We start from the raw sequence: 17394 nt of genomic DNA, 5'->3' as shown, positions 1-17394 counted from the left end.
TTTGAGAGAATGAAGAAGGCATATGAGAGGTTCATGAATTCTCACATAGTAAAATCATGACCCAGCTTGGGTGGGTCAAGGCTGAGTTATAAACCTAATCATGGCTTTCTTGGGTTTGTGTATTTTACATATATGTGCCCACATGTTTTTATTATGAATGTGAAAAACAAATATAAATAAAAGAGAGATCTTTGCTCCTTTGAAAGGCATAAGTTTTAAATAATACAGCAGTTAATAGGTTTTGGCACAATAATAAATTATAGAAGAATAAGGGAGAGAGAGAACATAAAATAATTCATATTTTATTGACTGACCTAAGTAACTTCCATTCTTATAAATTGGTTTAAGAAATGCATCACAGTTTTGCCTGTTCAAAGGTGCATTTATGGCATGTAGATGAATCAGAGACTTTCTTCCTTTTACCATTTACTTTATAAAGACTCATCACTGATACTGATTTGTTATTTTCTGGGTATGCATTAATCTGTGGATATTTTGTTTCTGCTTGTTCCTGAAAACCTCTATATCAAAAGTATCATTTAATTAGCTGTACTTTTATAATATTAATAACATAATAGCCAATCTCATAATAAATTATAAAATGTTTCATTTTGATATTTGATAATCCCTAGAACAGAGCGAGATCTAATTTTCAGGTGAACTGCTTAGCAATTCTGTCCCCACCCCCAATTACAATCTTCTGCATACCTTCATATGCTACTTTAATTTCATGTTTGCATTAAATCCACAGGCAAGCCCTGTTGGTTAAACAAACTTGGAAATGCTTGGAAACATTGTTTGAAGGAAGCATATAAAAGCTTCTGTGTTGAGACCTGGTTTAGTACAAGATTATTTTATTTCTTGCACTCTGTATGCCTTGCCTGAATTCTTCCCTTTAGTATCATTTTGTTCTTAGTTGTGTAACCACTACCCTGGTCTTCTAGACATGTTGCCTTCCCTCCTGGTGAAACAGAATCATAATTCCAGAGAGACGTTACAGATATTACAGTTCAATGATTTAATTTTATAGAAGAAAATATTGTGACCCAGAGAGAGTGACCCAATATCACCTGTCAGTGGCATAATCAGGATTAGAACCTGATTTCTTTTTTTCTGGAAGAAAATTAAGTCTTATTTATTTTGAAAACCAAACCACTAGGAAAATATATCACAGTCTTGAAACAGCAAACAGACAATATTATCATTTCAAGTAGTAAGTTGGTAAAAAGACAAGGTGATTTCTGAAACCAGTGTTCTTTAGCTCGTATATAACTGTGTAGACCTTTTGAGTTGAGTATTCAAGTTTTGACTGTTAGGCGAGCACATTATTTAATTTTTCTCAGCTTCAAGATATGACTATTAATAACTGTGTACCTACCTTGCAGCTCTTTTGTGAGGAGCAAATAAAAGAATGCATTGAGGTACTCTAACCTTATGGTTCTTAACAATGATGACTTGCAAATTTAGTGTACTTTATAGCCCTTCAAGTTTGCTGTTAATCTGTGGTAGAGAAAAGATGCCCATATGGAAATAGCAGGACAGCATATATCACCATTTATATGGCATCATTGTTTAAAATAGCAGGTTGTTTTTCTATAAAGAAAAGGTTATTTTTTTAATCTTGTTTTTTTTAAAATTAACTTTATTTATTTTAATTGGAGGCTAATTACTTTATAATATTGTGGTGGTTTTTGCCAGACATCGACATGAATCAGCCATGGGTGCACATGTGTCTCCCCATCCAGAAACCCCCTCAGTCACATCCACAACTGGGTGTCATTTTTGCCTTGACTCCATCTCTTCGTTCTTTCTGGAGTTATTTCTCCACTGATCTCCAGTAGCATATTGGGCACCTACTGACCTGGGGAGTTCATCTCTCAGTGTCCTCTCTTTTTTCCTTTTCATACTGTTCATGGGGTTCTCAACGCAAGAATACTGAAGTGGTTTGCCATTCACTTCTCCAGCGGACCACATTTTGTCAGAACACTCCACCATGACCTGTACGTCTTGGGAAGCCCTACATGGCATGGCTCATAGTTTCATTGAGTTAGACAAGGCTGTGGTTCATGTGATCAGATTGGTTAGTTTTCTGTGATTGTGGTTTTCAGTCTGTCTGCCCTTTGTTGGAGAAAGATAAGAAGCTTATGGAAGCTTCCTGATGGGAGAGACTGATTGAGGGGGAAACTGGGTCTTGTTCTGATGGGCGGGGCCATGATCAGTAAATCTTGAATCCAATTTTCTGTTGATGGGTGGAGCTGTGTTCCCTCCATTCCCATCCCAGAATGCAAAGTCAAGTGGGCCTTAGGAAGCATCGCTACACACAAAGCTAGTGGAGGTGATGGGATTCCAGTGGAACTCAAATCCTAAAAGATGATGCTGTGAAAGTGCTGCACTCAATATGCCAGCAAATTTGGAAAACTCAACAGTGGCCACAGGACTGGAAAAGGTCAGTTTTCATTCCAATCCCAAAGAAAGACAATGCCAAAGAATGTTCAAACTGCCGCACAATTGCACTCATCTCACGTGCTTGTAAAGTAATGCTCAAAATTCTCCAAGCCAGGCTTCAACAGTACATGGACTGTGAGCTTCCAGATGTTCAAGCTGGTTTTGGAAAAGGCAGAGGAACCAGAGATCAAATTGCCAACATCCACTGGATTATCAAAAAAGCAAGAGAGTTCCAGAAAAACATCTACTTCTGCTTTATTTACTACACCAAAGCCTTTGACTGTGTGGATCACCACAAACTGTGGGAAATTCTTCAAGAGATGGGAATACCAGACCACCTGACCTGCCTCTTGAGAAACCGGTATGCAGGTCAGGAAGCAACAGTTAGAACTGGACATGGAACAACAGACTGGTTCCAAATCGGGAAAGGAGTACGTCACGGACAGCTGTATATTGTCACCCTGTTTATTTAATCTATATGCAGAGTACATCCTGAAAAACGCTGGGTTGGATGAAGCACAAGCTGGAATCAAGATTGTCAGGAGAAATATCAATAACTTCAGATATGCAGATGACACTACCCTTATGGCAGAAAGCAAAGAAGAACTAAAGAGCCTCTTGATGAAAGAGGAGAGTGAAAAACTTGGCTTAAAGCTCAACATTCAGAAAACTTAGATCATGGCATCTGGTTCCATCATTTCATGGCAAATAGATGGGGAAACAGTGGAAACAGTGGCAGACTTCATTTTTTTGGCTCCAGTATCACTGTAGATGGTGATTGCAGCCATGAAATTAAAAGATGCTTACACCTTGGAAGACAAGTTATGACCAACCTAGACATCATTTTAAAAAGCAGAGGCTTTACTTTGCCGACAAAGGTCCATATAGTCAAGTCTTTGGTTTTGCCAGCAGTCATGTATGGATGCAAGAGTTGGACTATAAAGAAAGCTGAGCGCTGAAGAATTGATGCTTTTGAACTGTGGTATTAGAAAAGACTCTTGAGAGTCTCTTGGACTGCAAGGAGATCCAGCCAGTCCATCATAAAGGAAATCAGTCCTGAATATTCATTGGAAGGACTGATGTTGAACCTGGAACTCCAATACTTTGGCCACCTGATGCAAGGAACTGACTCATTGGAGAAGACCCTGATGCTGGGAAGGATTGAACGCGGGAGGAGAAGAGGACGACAGAGCTTGAGATGGTTGGATGGCATCACCGACTCAATGGACATGAGGTTGAGTAAACTCTGGGATTTGGTTATGGACAGGGAGGCCTGGCGTGCTGCAGTCCATGGGGTCTCAGAGAGTCAGATATGCCTGAGAACCTGAACTGAACTGAACTGGACATCTGGGTTGCTTCCATGCCCTAGCTGTTGTGAACAGCGCTGAAATGAACATTGAGGTACACGTGTCTCTTTCATTTCTGGTTTCCTCAGTGTGTGGCCAGCAGTGGGCTTGCTGGGTCATATGGCAGTTCTATTTCCAGTTTTTTAAGGCATCTCCCCCTGTTCTCCATGGTGACTGTTCTAGTTTGCATTCCCACCAACAGTATAAGAGGGTTCTCTTTTCTTTACACTGTATCCAGTGTTTATTGTTGTAGACTTCTTGATGGCAGTCATTCTGACCAATGTGAGATGGTACCTCATTGTGGTTTTGATTTGCATTTCTCTAATAGTGAGTGATGTTGAGTGTTTTTCATGTGTTTGTTAGCCATCTGTATGTCTTCTTTGGAGAAATGTGTGAAAAGTATGGAATGCTTCAGGACTTTTCATGTCAGTCATCCTTGCGCAGGGGCCATGCTAGCTTCTGTATTGTTCCAGTTTTACTTTATGTGCTGCCCAAGTGAGCACTAAATCTTGGTTTTCTTGTTAGCAGTGGATAACTAGCTTGGTATTCCAAATAGTGCCACCTTAAGCATGTTTGCATCCAGTTTGAAGAGAAGTTTCAGGAAACCACCAACCGTTATTTTCATTTATACTTTAACTCACACTTCCCTGATTCTTAACACCATGTCGGACAGATTTCATAATTTGTGATCACTGTCAGTCATTAACGTCCCGGTCAGTCCAGTTTAAGGGTGCATGCTCTCATTTTGCCTTCCCTCCACTCATTCTCATTCAAAGGAGAGAAGTCAGTATACGGTTAGCTGTTTCTTTTGTCTACTTGCCAGTACCTGGTTGGAAGTGGACACAAAGGAAGCAGAGGTCTTCTTCCTTAATTGGACCTATGTTAGATATCAGGAGCAACCCCTGATTTCCCACTGAGTTTGTTTCTTTTATAGCTGTGCACAAACTGCCTTGTACTGGCTCACACAAGCTGATTGTTAAATATTCAGAGATCTTGTGATCTTGCTGTTAAAGTAACCAATACTAATTGTGTTTATATAAGTGAATTATGTTAAAAAAACAAAGTAGTAAATACTTAAAACTGATCACATCCTAATTAACTTGCTACATTTTATTGTCTATACTCTTGATGTTTATCTTTTTATGGTGTAAAATACTATATATATGATAATATGCTACTGCGTGTCTCTTCCCACTCTGCATTCAGTAACTGCCTTTGGAGCTTGAGATTGGCCATTGTGGGAGTATTTTCACCACTGAAATAATGCGTGTCAGAAACCAGAATCTGTCATCTTTCCTGCTTTCCCAGTAAGTTGTGGAAAATTTACCAACATACTACGGGGGTCACCAGATTATGGTTCTTTCTGGTCCCTTCTATTACCACCTCAGTGACTGTCTCTCCGCTAACAGTCTCCTCTTCATTCTTAGATGATTTTTTCCAAATTCTTCTGACCGCTTCTTCATAAAGCATCCCCTGCCCCCCACCCCGGGAGCCATTTCCCTTCTAACAGGTGCTCCCAGTACTGATGAGTGATTCTTTTAGAATCTTCTTTCTATTTGGCCTTGGAAAAGTTCCCACGGAGTATGCCCCCGCTTTATCTCCCTCACAGAGGTAGGAGTGCCCATTATGGACAATAGTGCATTATCTTCCCTTGTGAGATCAGCTGGGGGTCACGGTAGTGGCCTTATAAAGCTGGACCAACCACTGCTCAGCAAACCCTGAAGGACGATAGGCTGTAATTGTTTGTGAATTATCTAGAATGCTACGTACTTTAGGACATTTTTTGCCTTTGGCTTAGGACAGTTACAACTTCATGCAAAACAAAGAAGTACCAATTGATCTCCTATTGTAAAAAGGCTAAATGAGCCAAAGTATTTTGTGTTTTTTCGTTATTTCACAAAACAGACTTTTTATGTTGATGTTTCATATTGACATGCAAACTAATAAAAGTAAAATGTGGATATCCCTATCATAGGCCCTGCTCTTAAACTGATTATCTAAAGCAACTGGCAGTTTGGATGATTTGGGGTAAAGTATCTGTTTCTCTCTCTTCTTCTCTGGCGCACCACCCTCGTAGCCGATAAGCAGGGACAGTTTTATCTTTTTAAAGAAAAACTCAAACACTATCATTTCTTTTCCTTGGGAAGTTAGTATTCTCTTTGTACATGGATATTCAATGTTTCTCAAAGTATTTACTGCTATAAAAAACGGTTCAAAAATTTAGGATTGTTAAGACACTGATATTGAGGATTGACATCTGTGTTTTAACTTAAGACTTAGACTTTAAATCTGATTGCCTTAAGATTAAATCCCCTCTAAAGGGAATATAGTTTATAATACATTTTCACTGCATGAACTTACTTGGTTTCAAAAATTTAATCTTGAGTTTGTCTCACATGCATCTGGGGGAAAGCATGGAAACTGGACATAAAATTGGTGTATCAACAATTTTACATGGTAGTGTAACTTTTACCCTTGCTCCTTAGTTTGTCATCATAAAATTGGGATAATATCTGAACCTGGAAAGTAATCTTTGACTCTGATAGCAACCACATAGGACAACATGATCCAGATAAACCACCTTGACTGGTTTTGTCATTCAAGGCTGAATAACTACTGGTGTGGGAGTCTAGGTTTAATCATGTTACTCTTGATTGTTAGTGCCATGAAATAATTAGTCTACCATGTAAGGGCCCAACTCAACACTTTCCTTAAGAGTAGAGCCTACATTCTTGATTCTTATGGAATTTGTATTGCTTTTCTATGAAAATTTACTATGACAATCCATTTGTATCTTTTTTTACTTTCGATTTCACTATCATTAATATGCCTCCTAAATGCTATTCTCCAGATTTGTTGAAATGCATATTTCAGAGCTTTGCTGTCCAGTGAGATAGTGACTAGGTAGATGTAATTATTTAAATTTAATCCAAGCTAAATGGCAGCCTAAGTGCCCATTGATGGATGAATGGATGAAGGAACTATGATAAAGACGCACAATGAACTGTTACTTGGCCATAAAAAAGAAAGATAGCTTGCCATTTGTGACAGCTTGCGTGGCCCTAAAGAGCATTATGCTCAGTGTAATCAGTCATACGTAGACAAATGCCATGTTCACTTACATATAGACTCTGAAAAGCAAAATAAATGAACAAATGCAATAAAAAATAAATACAGTCATTGATACAGAGAACATAAAAGTAGCTGTCAGAGGGGTTGGAGGGATGACAGAAATAGGTGAGGAAGACTAAGGGGTACAAACTTATGAAATAAAGGAGTCATGGGGGTGAAATATACAGGTTAGGAAATATAGTTAATGAGAATGTAATATTTTTGTATGGTGACAGATGGTAACTAGATTTACCTTGGTGATCACTTTGTAATGTATAGAAATATTGAATCACTTTGTTATGCTTCGGGAACTAACATAGTGCTGTGGGTCAATTGTACTTCAAAAAAATAAACAGTCTCGTAGAAAAAGGGATCATATTTGTGATTACTAGAGGTGGGGGTGGGGTGGGGAAGGGAAATTGAATGAAGGTTGTCCAAATGTACAAACTTCTAGTAACAAGGTAAATAAGTACTAGGGATGCAATGTAAACTATGATAAATGAGTTATCACTGTTGTATGTAATATATAAAAGCTATTAAGAGAGTAAATCCTAAGAGTTGTCATCACAAGGAAAAATATTTTTTTCTTTATCTATAAGGAATGATAGATGTTCAGCAAACTTACTGTGGTAATCATTTCATGATTTATTTGTGTCATTATGCCTTATACCTTAAACTTATACAGTACTGTATATCACTTATATCTCAGTAAAACTGGAAGGTAAAAATTAAAACAAATACTTCTTTGTTTAAAAAAGAAAAATACATTTTCTCAGTCACACATTTCAAGTGCTGAATGCCCACATCTTGCTGGGCCACCATGTAGGATGAATAGATAAAAGTTTCCATGTGGAACAGAGCTCTGTCGGAGGGTATTGCTCTAGACTCTGAATCTCCCTTTATAGTACCCATCCTTTAATAGCTGTAGACATGTGGCTAGATTGTATTGTAAACATTTTGCTAATTCAAAAGTCAAGATAAAATGTGTCTTATAAGAATCTGTATTAATACGCCTATGATAAAGGCAGGAGGAGAAGGGGGTGACAGAAGATGAGATGGTTGGATGGCATCACTGACTCAGTGAACGTGAACTTGAGCAAAGTCCAGGAGATCCTGAAGGACAGGGAAGCCTGGTATGCTGTGGTTCATGGGGTCGCAGAGTCTGACATGACTTGGCAACTGAACAACAATAACAAAAGACAGCATGGTGTTTGACCTATATATTGGAGTAAACTCATTTAAGGGCTAGCTTGTAAAACTGACTGTTACTTATTATTTGTAGCATTACTTTTCTCCTTTAGAAACATTATCTTCAAATTTCAAGTCCATACAACCCATTGAAAAGTTTTTGTGAATATTGATTTCTCCCTTTATATCTTTGATCATATGAGCAACAGGATATAAAACAGTGCATTGTCTAATATGTTGGAACAGAAATTGAGGTTTTGTTTTCAATTTCTAATTTTAAGCATTGGGTTTGATATAGAGTGAAAAAGTGAAGATAAGATAGGACTTATATTTATGCAGGTGAAATAGAAAATGAAGTTCAGAGCTGGATCAAGTGACAGATCAAGTCAGGTAAAAAAGAAATTATGGCTAAACAGGCTCCGGATGAAACCTGATTAGATCCCTCAGCCTGTAACTAAAGAGAGAAGTGGAAAAGCTAAGAGAATGTTAAATCAGTTTTGTAATTTCTTTGTTTAAATTTTCCCCCCAGATTTTAAAGAGGAACTACACGGTTAAATGTTAAGCTGTTAAAGGAATGTTTCTTAAGGGTCTTTAGAGTACTTGTTATGACATTATTTTTTGTAATATCTTCTAATTTATTTGAAATTTCTGTGACAGCATGCTTTATTTTTTTTCAACTTTTTTATAATTGAGTATAATTGACTAACAATGTTGTGCTCATTTCAGGTGTACAATAAAGTGATTCAGTGATACATGTATCTATTCTTTTTCAAATTCTTTTCCCAGTTATCCTGTTAGGGAGGACTGAGCTGAGTTCCTCGTGATGTATAATAGGTTCTTGTTGGTTATCCATTTTAACTACGGCAGTGTGTACAAGCACCCGCATACTTCAATAGTGGAGTTGAATGAGAAAGAATTGTGTTCAGAATGTATTTTAAAAATTCAGTTCAGTTCAGTCGTCCAGTCGTGTCTGACTGTGCAACTCCATAGACTGCAGCACGCCAGGCTTCCCTGTCTATCACCAACTCCCAGAGCTTGCTCAAACTCATGTTCATCGAGTCGGTGATTTTTAAAATTGTGGTTATATAAATCTTTAATTGCTTAGGAGATTACTCAACTGCTTTCAGAAGTGGATGTTACACAAGTATTTACAAGGAAAATATTCCTATCTCTCTAATCCAAATTAGAGAAGTGATACATTACAGCCCCACGACTGACTGGCCTCCCTAAGTCTCTCATTTCTATTTTTCTTACCTGAAAATCTGTGTATGGAAAGCATACTTCATGCCACTTGCTGTGCTAGGGACATTGAAGGTGGCAAAGATAAGGGCCATTTTTTCCATTCCTCGGCCATCCCCATGGTTAATACCATCGTCACCCTTTCCTTGAGTAACTGCAGTGATCCCCTTAATAATGCTTCTGCTTCTGGCTCTTTCTCTCTCACAAACCACTTCTCCTCACATTTGTCACCACCAGTTTCTTTAGATCATATTTCAGATTATGTCTTTCCTCTGCTAAGCCTCTTCTACTACATTTAGAATAAAATCCAATCTCTTTTTTAAAAAATGGATTTTAAAATATATTTTTGAGGAAGCCAGTGTCATGAAAAATGTAGTTCAGAGAATAATATAATCTTTGGCCTAAGAAAGTTTCTAAGTTACATCAGTAAAACATTGATAAATTCTAAAAATTCAAATACCAAAAGTTAAAAAAGTAAAAAGTGAAACTCTCTACCCGACCCCTCCCTCAAGGTAACTACCACTGGTTGGGTCTGTATACTTTAAGACTTTTTTCTATAAAAGTACAGTCATGAATTTACCTTCTCAAAGATTCCCCTGATCCTATGGCTTCCTCTTTTTCTTTTTCTATGTGCCTCCTCAGCACGTTGTCACCATACTATATGTTCATTTATTGTCTTTCTTCCGTATTAGTATTTTTTTATGAAAGCACCAGCTTTTTTTACGTTGTTCAACTTTTGTACACTTTATGTGTTCAGTAGATGGTTATATAATGTTCAAATGCATATGCTATGCTAAAATGGGCATAAACATGGAAATCAGTAGTTTAATTCCATAGTTATCTCCTTTACTTTCTTTTTCCCATCTCCTTGGATTTCTCTGAGCAATTAGCTCTTGTATTAGCATGGGTACTTCAAGAAGAGGTGAAAGAACATATGAAATCAAGACCTCATTAATCTATTAACCAATTAAACCATGCATGCATGCAATTAAACTCTGTGGTATCATTGTATGTGTAAAATATTTTGATCTTTTAAACAGAATCATATGAAAGCTTTAATTATTACCTTGCTTAATTTAACTTTATGTAGTGGTCTTATTATAGAAATTTTAAGAGGTTTCCTTTATCTTTTTAAAGAAGAAAATAGGTACAAATAGTATAGATACAAGTAAACTCGTTTTTTTTTAATGAATGTATCTATAGTTTAAGTAAGAAGCAAATGATTTTATTTCCTTATAAATTCCCCCCAATGTACCTCTTCAAAATATCATACTTAAGTAATTTTTGGTGGTCCTAATTGATTTCTCAATTAAAAAAAAATACCATCTGACATTTTTTCTAACAGGCTTATCACTAGTAAATTTTAGGCCTATTTAAAAATCAGACCTCTCTGATTTTTGAGTCTGAAATCGTAATTCAATGTTCTTTCTGATAAGATTCCCAGCCTTCACTCTGGTGGTTGCTACCAGTGTCCTTTTTTAGGTGCAGATCAATCACATCATCTCATTTGTAAAACTCTTCAAAGGCATGATACTGTCAGGCTAAAGGGCAAACTCCCGCTTCTGGCATAAATGTCTCTGCAGGATAAGGTCACGGCCTCCTGTTTCCCAGCCTCATCTCCTTGTTCTCATCTTCCTGGGTGTGTGCCCAGTCATGTCCGACTCTGCGATGCCATGGACTGTAGCCCTCTAGGCTCCTCTCTCAATAGGATTCTCCTCTCCAGGGAATCTCCCCGACCCAGGGACTGAACTCCTGTCTCCTGCCAGGGTAGGTGGATTCTTTACTTCTGAGCCGCCTGGGAAACCCTTCTCTTCTTCCTGTGTGCTGTGCTGCGCTTAGCCGCTCAGTCATATCTGACTCTTTTTGACCCCTTGGACTGTAGCCCGCCAGGCTCCTCTGTCCATGGGATTCTCCAGGCAAGAGTACTGGAGTGGGTTGCCTTGCCCTCCTGCAGGGTATCTTCCCAACTCGAGGACTGAACCCAGGTCTCCCGCATTGCAGGTAGATACTTTGCCATCTGAGCCTCCAGGGAAGCCCAGGACTACTGGAGAGGGTAGCCTATCCCTTCTCCTGGGGATCGTCCCAACCCAGGGGTTGCCCGCATTCCAGGTGAATTCTTGACCAGCAGAGCCACGTGTGAAGACCTTCTCTTCTTCCTAAGTATCCCTGAAAGTTCTATAGATCACTTAGGCCATAGAGCATGAAGTTCCTTTTTTCCTGTTTTTGCAAGTGAACCTTGTTTACTCTGATCCTTTGTTTCCTCTTCATCTTATGTTTTAAAACTACCCTGAAATCATTTCCTGTTTGAATCATCGCTTTCCCAGATAGAAAATAATTCATCAGTCTTTCCCTTGTTGTACATCATTGCTCTGCATAAGTCATAGATCTTTTCCTCCTCGAAGCTGCGGCTCTGCCTTTTTCCATGTTTCAGCCCCAGCGGCTGGCATGCTTGGTGTGTGCTCACCGAGGGCTCAGGGGATGCAGATGATCCCTCTGACCAGAGGATCTCTCGGAGATCACTTTTTCTGAAGTCTCTTGCTCTTCCTCCAGGTGGAGGAATTCCCTCCCTCCTCTGAACTCTTATATCTCTAACTCTGCTGTTCTTTTTGACAATGCCACGTTTCTTTTTAAAATGCTCATTTATTTCTGGCTGCGCTGTTTTCGTTGCTGTGAGCGCTTTTCTCTATCTGTGGTGGGCAGGGGCTGCTCATTCTCCAGCTGTGGCGCTCAGGCTTCTCGTGGCAGCGGATTCTCTTGGTGCAGAGCAGGGGCTATGGGGCGCACAGGCTTCAGTAGTTGTGGCCCATGGGCCCAGAGCACAGGCTCAGTAGTTTTGGTGCAGGGATTTAAGTTGCTCCATGGCGTGTGGGATCTTCCCAAATCCGGGATCTAACCCACATCCTGTGTTGGCAGTCAGATTCTTTACCACGAAGCCACCGGGAAAGCCCCTACATTTATTTCTTAACATGTCCATCTCTTCTGCCACATTGTGACTCTTTTGAGGACAGGGATTAAAAATTAGGTACTTCTTTCTAGCGACTGTCAAATATTATGCATTACATTTTTGGATGCATAAATGAGTAGCCAGTTGTTTAAACTTTAAAAAATTAGTATTTTTCTTTATATATATATATTTGAAGTATAGTTGACTTACAATGTTTCAGGTACACAACAAGGTGATTCTGTTCACATAGCATTCATATATTTTAAGTGTAGTGGGTTGTCTGAAAAAAAGAAAAGTTATGAATCTAACCATGAATTGATTTTCCATGCAAAGAGACTGATGCTGAAGCAAGAGGACTAGTTCTTAGAATGAACTCTTCCATTAGTAATTGTAGGACCAAGACAAAGACTTCTAGCTGTTTCTTTATCTCTAAACCAAGGTAGATCAGTTTAGATGAGTGGTTCTCAGATTTTATCCTGCATCAGTATCACCTGAAGAAACTTTGTGCTTGAGAGTTTTGCATTTCTATCAGGTCTGCAGATGTTGTTGCTGCTTCTGGTGCAAGAACCACATGTGAATTGTTGACTTGGTCTTTCTAAGGTATTTTTCAATCTTCAATATGATTTGCTGATATATTAATGTCATTATGCACAACCAGTGCAAAGTTTCAGTAGGTTAAATATTTTCTGATGTCTCTGGAAAAGGCCTTTGCTTTTCAGCAATTTCTAATCTACTTTAGATTTATTTGAGTGACTCAAATTTGGGTGACTCAAGTCACCTAAATCACTCTAGTTGTTTTCTATTGTTTATGCCATTCATTAAAGAACATACTTTGTCATTATTGTGTCTGTCACATTCCCTTACCTATAACCAATCCTGCCAGTAAATTAAGGTTTTTCCTCCTTTTTCATTCCCCGTTCTCAGTAAAGATAGAGCTTATATCTCACTGTCTATCTTTGAAGCCCAATTTTATTCCATTCTTTTTGTCTGCTGTAGGTAACAAAAATGGTTTATGAGTCAATCACATTTTTATATAGTTTAGGCTTTTGTAATTGTACATAGAGTTCCAAGGATTTCTTTCTCATCAGTTTTGTAATTTCTAAAATTCTGTGCCTCAGATAACCCATTTTTTATTGATTGCCAGACACCCAGAGGGGTTATGAGTGTTCTTCAAAAATAATGTTGATTTTATTATATAGAAAAGGATGTCCATTTTCCTTCTTTTTGACTGAGATTTCAGATTTCAGTTCTTGTTAACTTCAGACCTCTGAATATTCTAGATAACAGTTTTTTGTCTTACAATTTTATCAAGAAAGATTCTTAAGGTATGACTGTGTCCTTCCCTGATGTATGACACGATTTTTATTAACTATGTCACTGAGTATTTTAGTTGATATTCTGCAAATAACTAATTGAATGTGTGTGCACACTTGTGTGTGTGCACCTATTTTTCAGCAGTGCTGAGATATCTAGCTTTATTGTGGTGCTAGGATTTCTTCTAAAGTTTTCCACTAATATCTTAAATTATATAATAGCTAGCTATATCTATACTCTTTAATCTTTGGAGTCAAAGATATCACTGTTGTTGCCCATTTAAATGTAAAATAAAATGGGAAAAAAATTCATGGAGTTACTTATCCTTGCATTGAACTAAGTACACAGATTAATTACACTAATTGTATAAAAATCTCTCTTTACCCTGATCTGAACCTATTTTTTCAAGAGGAAATGGTACCTTTGAAATTACTTAATTCTTAAGCCAATATGATGAAAATAAAGAGTTCTCTTTTTACATGTGGTCTTAACAAAATAATTACTTATTAATATGTTTGCGTCTGTGATGTGAGGGCTCAAATTTAGCATCCAGTTGAACTTTGCCTTGATGTAGACTGATCCATTATACTACCTGTGGAATGGCATTTAATTACTTGGTTCACTTAAAGCTTGCTTTTCCCTTTCATATAAGTGCATAACATCGACAGATTTCGTGTGTTAATTTTGTATATATTTTTTTAATGTGATAGTGCACGTAGGTTGCTCTGCTCCTTTTATTTAATTGAGTTCCATGAGTATAGATTAGAGTTCTTGAGAGTCAGTGAAGTTTGGTGAGAAACAGACGTTCTGTGTTGGTTTGAAAGCATTTTTTTTTTTCAGATATAGTTGTGCAAGTGAAGTGATCTGCTATGTGTGAGATTGGACTGTTGGTGCTAAAATTTAAAAGGTTCTGCCTGTGGATTGTAGGAAGACAAATGGCACATCTCTAGAAGCAAGGAAAAATAGTACTGTAATTCAGTGTCATGTTGATAGAAATAGCAACCTTAACCAGTCATCTTTTATTTTTGGCTCCGACAACTAACCATAAAATATAACCCAGATGGTGGAGCTATGATAGTAAAGATACAGAGATGACATTTTGCTGATGAATTTGCTGCCCTTTGCTTCTCCACTTTCATTTTATACTAAATCTTCTATGATGTAAGTTGCTTGCTTATGTATTTAAGGACAGACCCACAGGATTAAAAATGTGATGAATGGCATTTTTAGATCATGGATTATTTCATTTAACTTTGTTTAATTTCCCTCATCGCTTTTTTGACTTTTTCTCTTTTGCTAAACTCTTAACTCTAACATAAATTAGGCTGTGCCATGAACAAATGGGTCCTATTTCAATTTATTTCTGAATACATATTTAAAGACATATTATAGTATTATGCCAAGTCTGTCTGCTTATCTTGGAACCGGGGATTCTAAAGAATGACGGGAGTTGGACACATTATACTGTGGTTTCTAGTCTCGGTCGGCTTTACCATAGTCGACCCCAAATTGAGATGAAAAGGGTTTTAGGTAAGGGTAGCTTAGTGATGTTGGTGTAGTATTCTTCAAAACGTTTTTTTTTTTTTTTTTGCGTTAGAGATTGGGAATGGGTAAGGTAGTGGGTGTGTCGCTGTGGTTTAGAGTTTAGAGTTATCTCATGGTTTGCAGCATCCATGCCACTTGAAGTTTACCTGTCGCCTGGTTTCTCAAAGGCTGGGGTCTTAAAACAGTGCCTGTATTGAATCAGTCCCTGGAGCATGACAGGAAAGGGAGGAAAGGGTGAATATTTATGGAGAATCTCCTAAATACATATAATCTCTTTGAATCCTCACAGTGACCCCATGAGGTCAGCACAGGATTTGAGTTGAGGTCTGTGACTCTGAGTTCAGGCTCTGCCCGACACTAGTGTGCCCTTATCTCTGTGGGGTGTGTTTTTTGGTTATCATGTGTGTGTTTTCGTTATCATAAGAGGCATATCAAAACCTTATTGAGAAAGCAATATATGCCTTCCTCCTCCCCAAATGCATGTTAATAATATGGAGAACATGCATCTAACACAAAAATTCCCCTTACATTTATTTTGTAAATAGTATTTATTCTTGATTCAAGTTTTAAGTCTATCTATTTTCAGAGATGGAGTTTGTCTGGATCATGCGTTTTTTTATGTGTATGAATCTACATCAGTATCATTCCAATTAAAAAGACCAGTGACAGTTTCTTACAAGTATACACTTAAGGAATGATAATTAATTGAAATAACTAATGGACTATTATTATGAGCTTAAACATTCTGGCTTGAGCTCTAAAAATTAGGTCCTTTACTTAGATCTTTGATATACTTTTGGTGATTACGTTAGCGATAAGCCAACTCCTTGGGCTAATTTGAAGCATAGGAATGTACTTTGCTTGCATATTCATTTTAGTGTGGAGACTTCTCAGACAGCCTTTGGTCTTTTATTTTATAGAGTCTTCTGTGGAGTGAAATCTTTTAGGTTTTATTTTGTCTTTTTGATCTGTGGTCCTGGAGTTTTACTATTGCTTGGACACTGGCATGTGCTCTGATGGATGTCCTGTTCTTTATCAGGCAAATACAATACCACCCTGGAAAGGGTTGCATTTGGATGGATGTTGTAGTTTTTTTGGCGCAAGTGCAGTCTTATTATACCTACTGTTGTCTTCCATGTTAGATAATGTTACAGTTCCTCTCATCACTTAGGCAATTTAAATCCCAGGGTTTTTTGGTAACATTGATGTTTTATTCAAGAATACTTGGCTACGCTATACACAGAATTTGCATTCAAAAATATACTTAAGTCACTATTGTTATAATTGTGTGTGGTTGATAGGGTTATATGCATGCACGTTTACATGGGTGAGTGTGAGTGTGTGTGTGTGTGTGTGTGTGAGAGTGTGTGAGAGTGTGTCTGTTGCATGTTTGACCTTGTAACTATACAAAAGCCCTGCATGTATTCAGGTAATAATGTAGGTTTTAGGATCTCTGGAACCCTCATTACTCTCTTTAGAAAACGAATTCCTAATGTTCAGTCTTGACAAGACTGAGAAACAGGCCATGTTTCATCTCAGGACATCTTAAGGAAAATAACTGACTGATTTTGTTTTTGTATACCTTTAAGTCATGAAGGTGCTAAGGATAGCTAAAATATGAAATGTGAAAGGGTTTTAGATGAATAATCAATTGCAAAAGAATTGAACGTGACTTAGCGACTAAACAACAACATATGTCTAAGTGCCTTCCATATTTAGTAGGCATTATTGTTGCTGCTGCTGCTAAGTCGCTTCAGTCGTGTCCGACTCTGTGCCCACCAGGCTCCCCAGTCCCTGGGATTCTCCAGGCAAGAACACTGGAGTGGGTTGCCATTTCTTCTCTAATGCATGAAAGTAAAAAGTGAAAGTGAAGCCGCTCAGTCATGTCCAACTCTTAGCGACCCCATGGACTGCAGCCTACCAGGCTCCTCCATCCATGGGATTTTCCAGGCAAGAGTACTGGAGTGGGGTGCCATTGCCTTCTCCAGGCATTATTGTTAGAATCCTCTAATTACTCTCTCAAGCAGCTTTAAAGCCAGAGAATATACCAGTATATCTTTTGCTTAGATATTTTATCTAGGTACCTTTTGCAGTTGCAGGTATTATCTTTTTCAGGCATTACCTAAACAAGTAAGCAACCAATGTCAATGACTGTTAAGAATGCATTTGTTTCAGAAAGCCTCCAGGCCTTTACTAAAGACATTGTCACATGTTAGACTCTTAGAAACCAACTATTACATGACTCAGTAGGCATGCCAGCCT

At 38.0% G+C, this 17394-nt stretch overlaps 1 protein-coding gene and 1 non-coding gene across 6 annotated transcripts in view; one reads left to right on the top strand and one right to left on the bottom strand.

The window, feature by feature from the left end:
* PTPRK (protein tyrosine phosphatase receptor type K) overlaps positions 1-17394 on the top strand; it is a 602016-nt gene that overhangs the window by 274793 nt on the left and 309829 nt on the right. The window lies entirely within an intron of this gene.
* On the bottom strand, positions 4187-4294 carry LOC122684553. The gene has a single exon (XR_006338094.1). It is a non-coding gene; the product is annotated as a U6 spliceosomal RNA (small nuclear RNA).

The sequence above is a fragment of the Cervus elaphus genome, chromosome 26, assembly GCF_910594005.1.
Source record: "Cervus elaphus chromosome 26, mCerEla1.1, whole genome shotgun sequence".
NCBI classification, from domain to species: domain Eukaryota; kingdom Metazoa; phylum Chordata; class Mammalia; order Artiodactyla; family Cervidae; genus Cervus; species Cervus elaphus.
The sequence above is the reverse complement of the archived record's forward strand: the minus strand, read 5'-3'. Positions and strand labels throughout refer to the sequence as shown.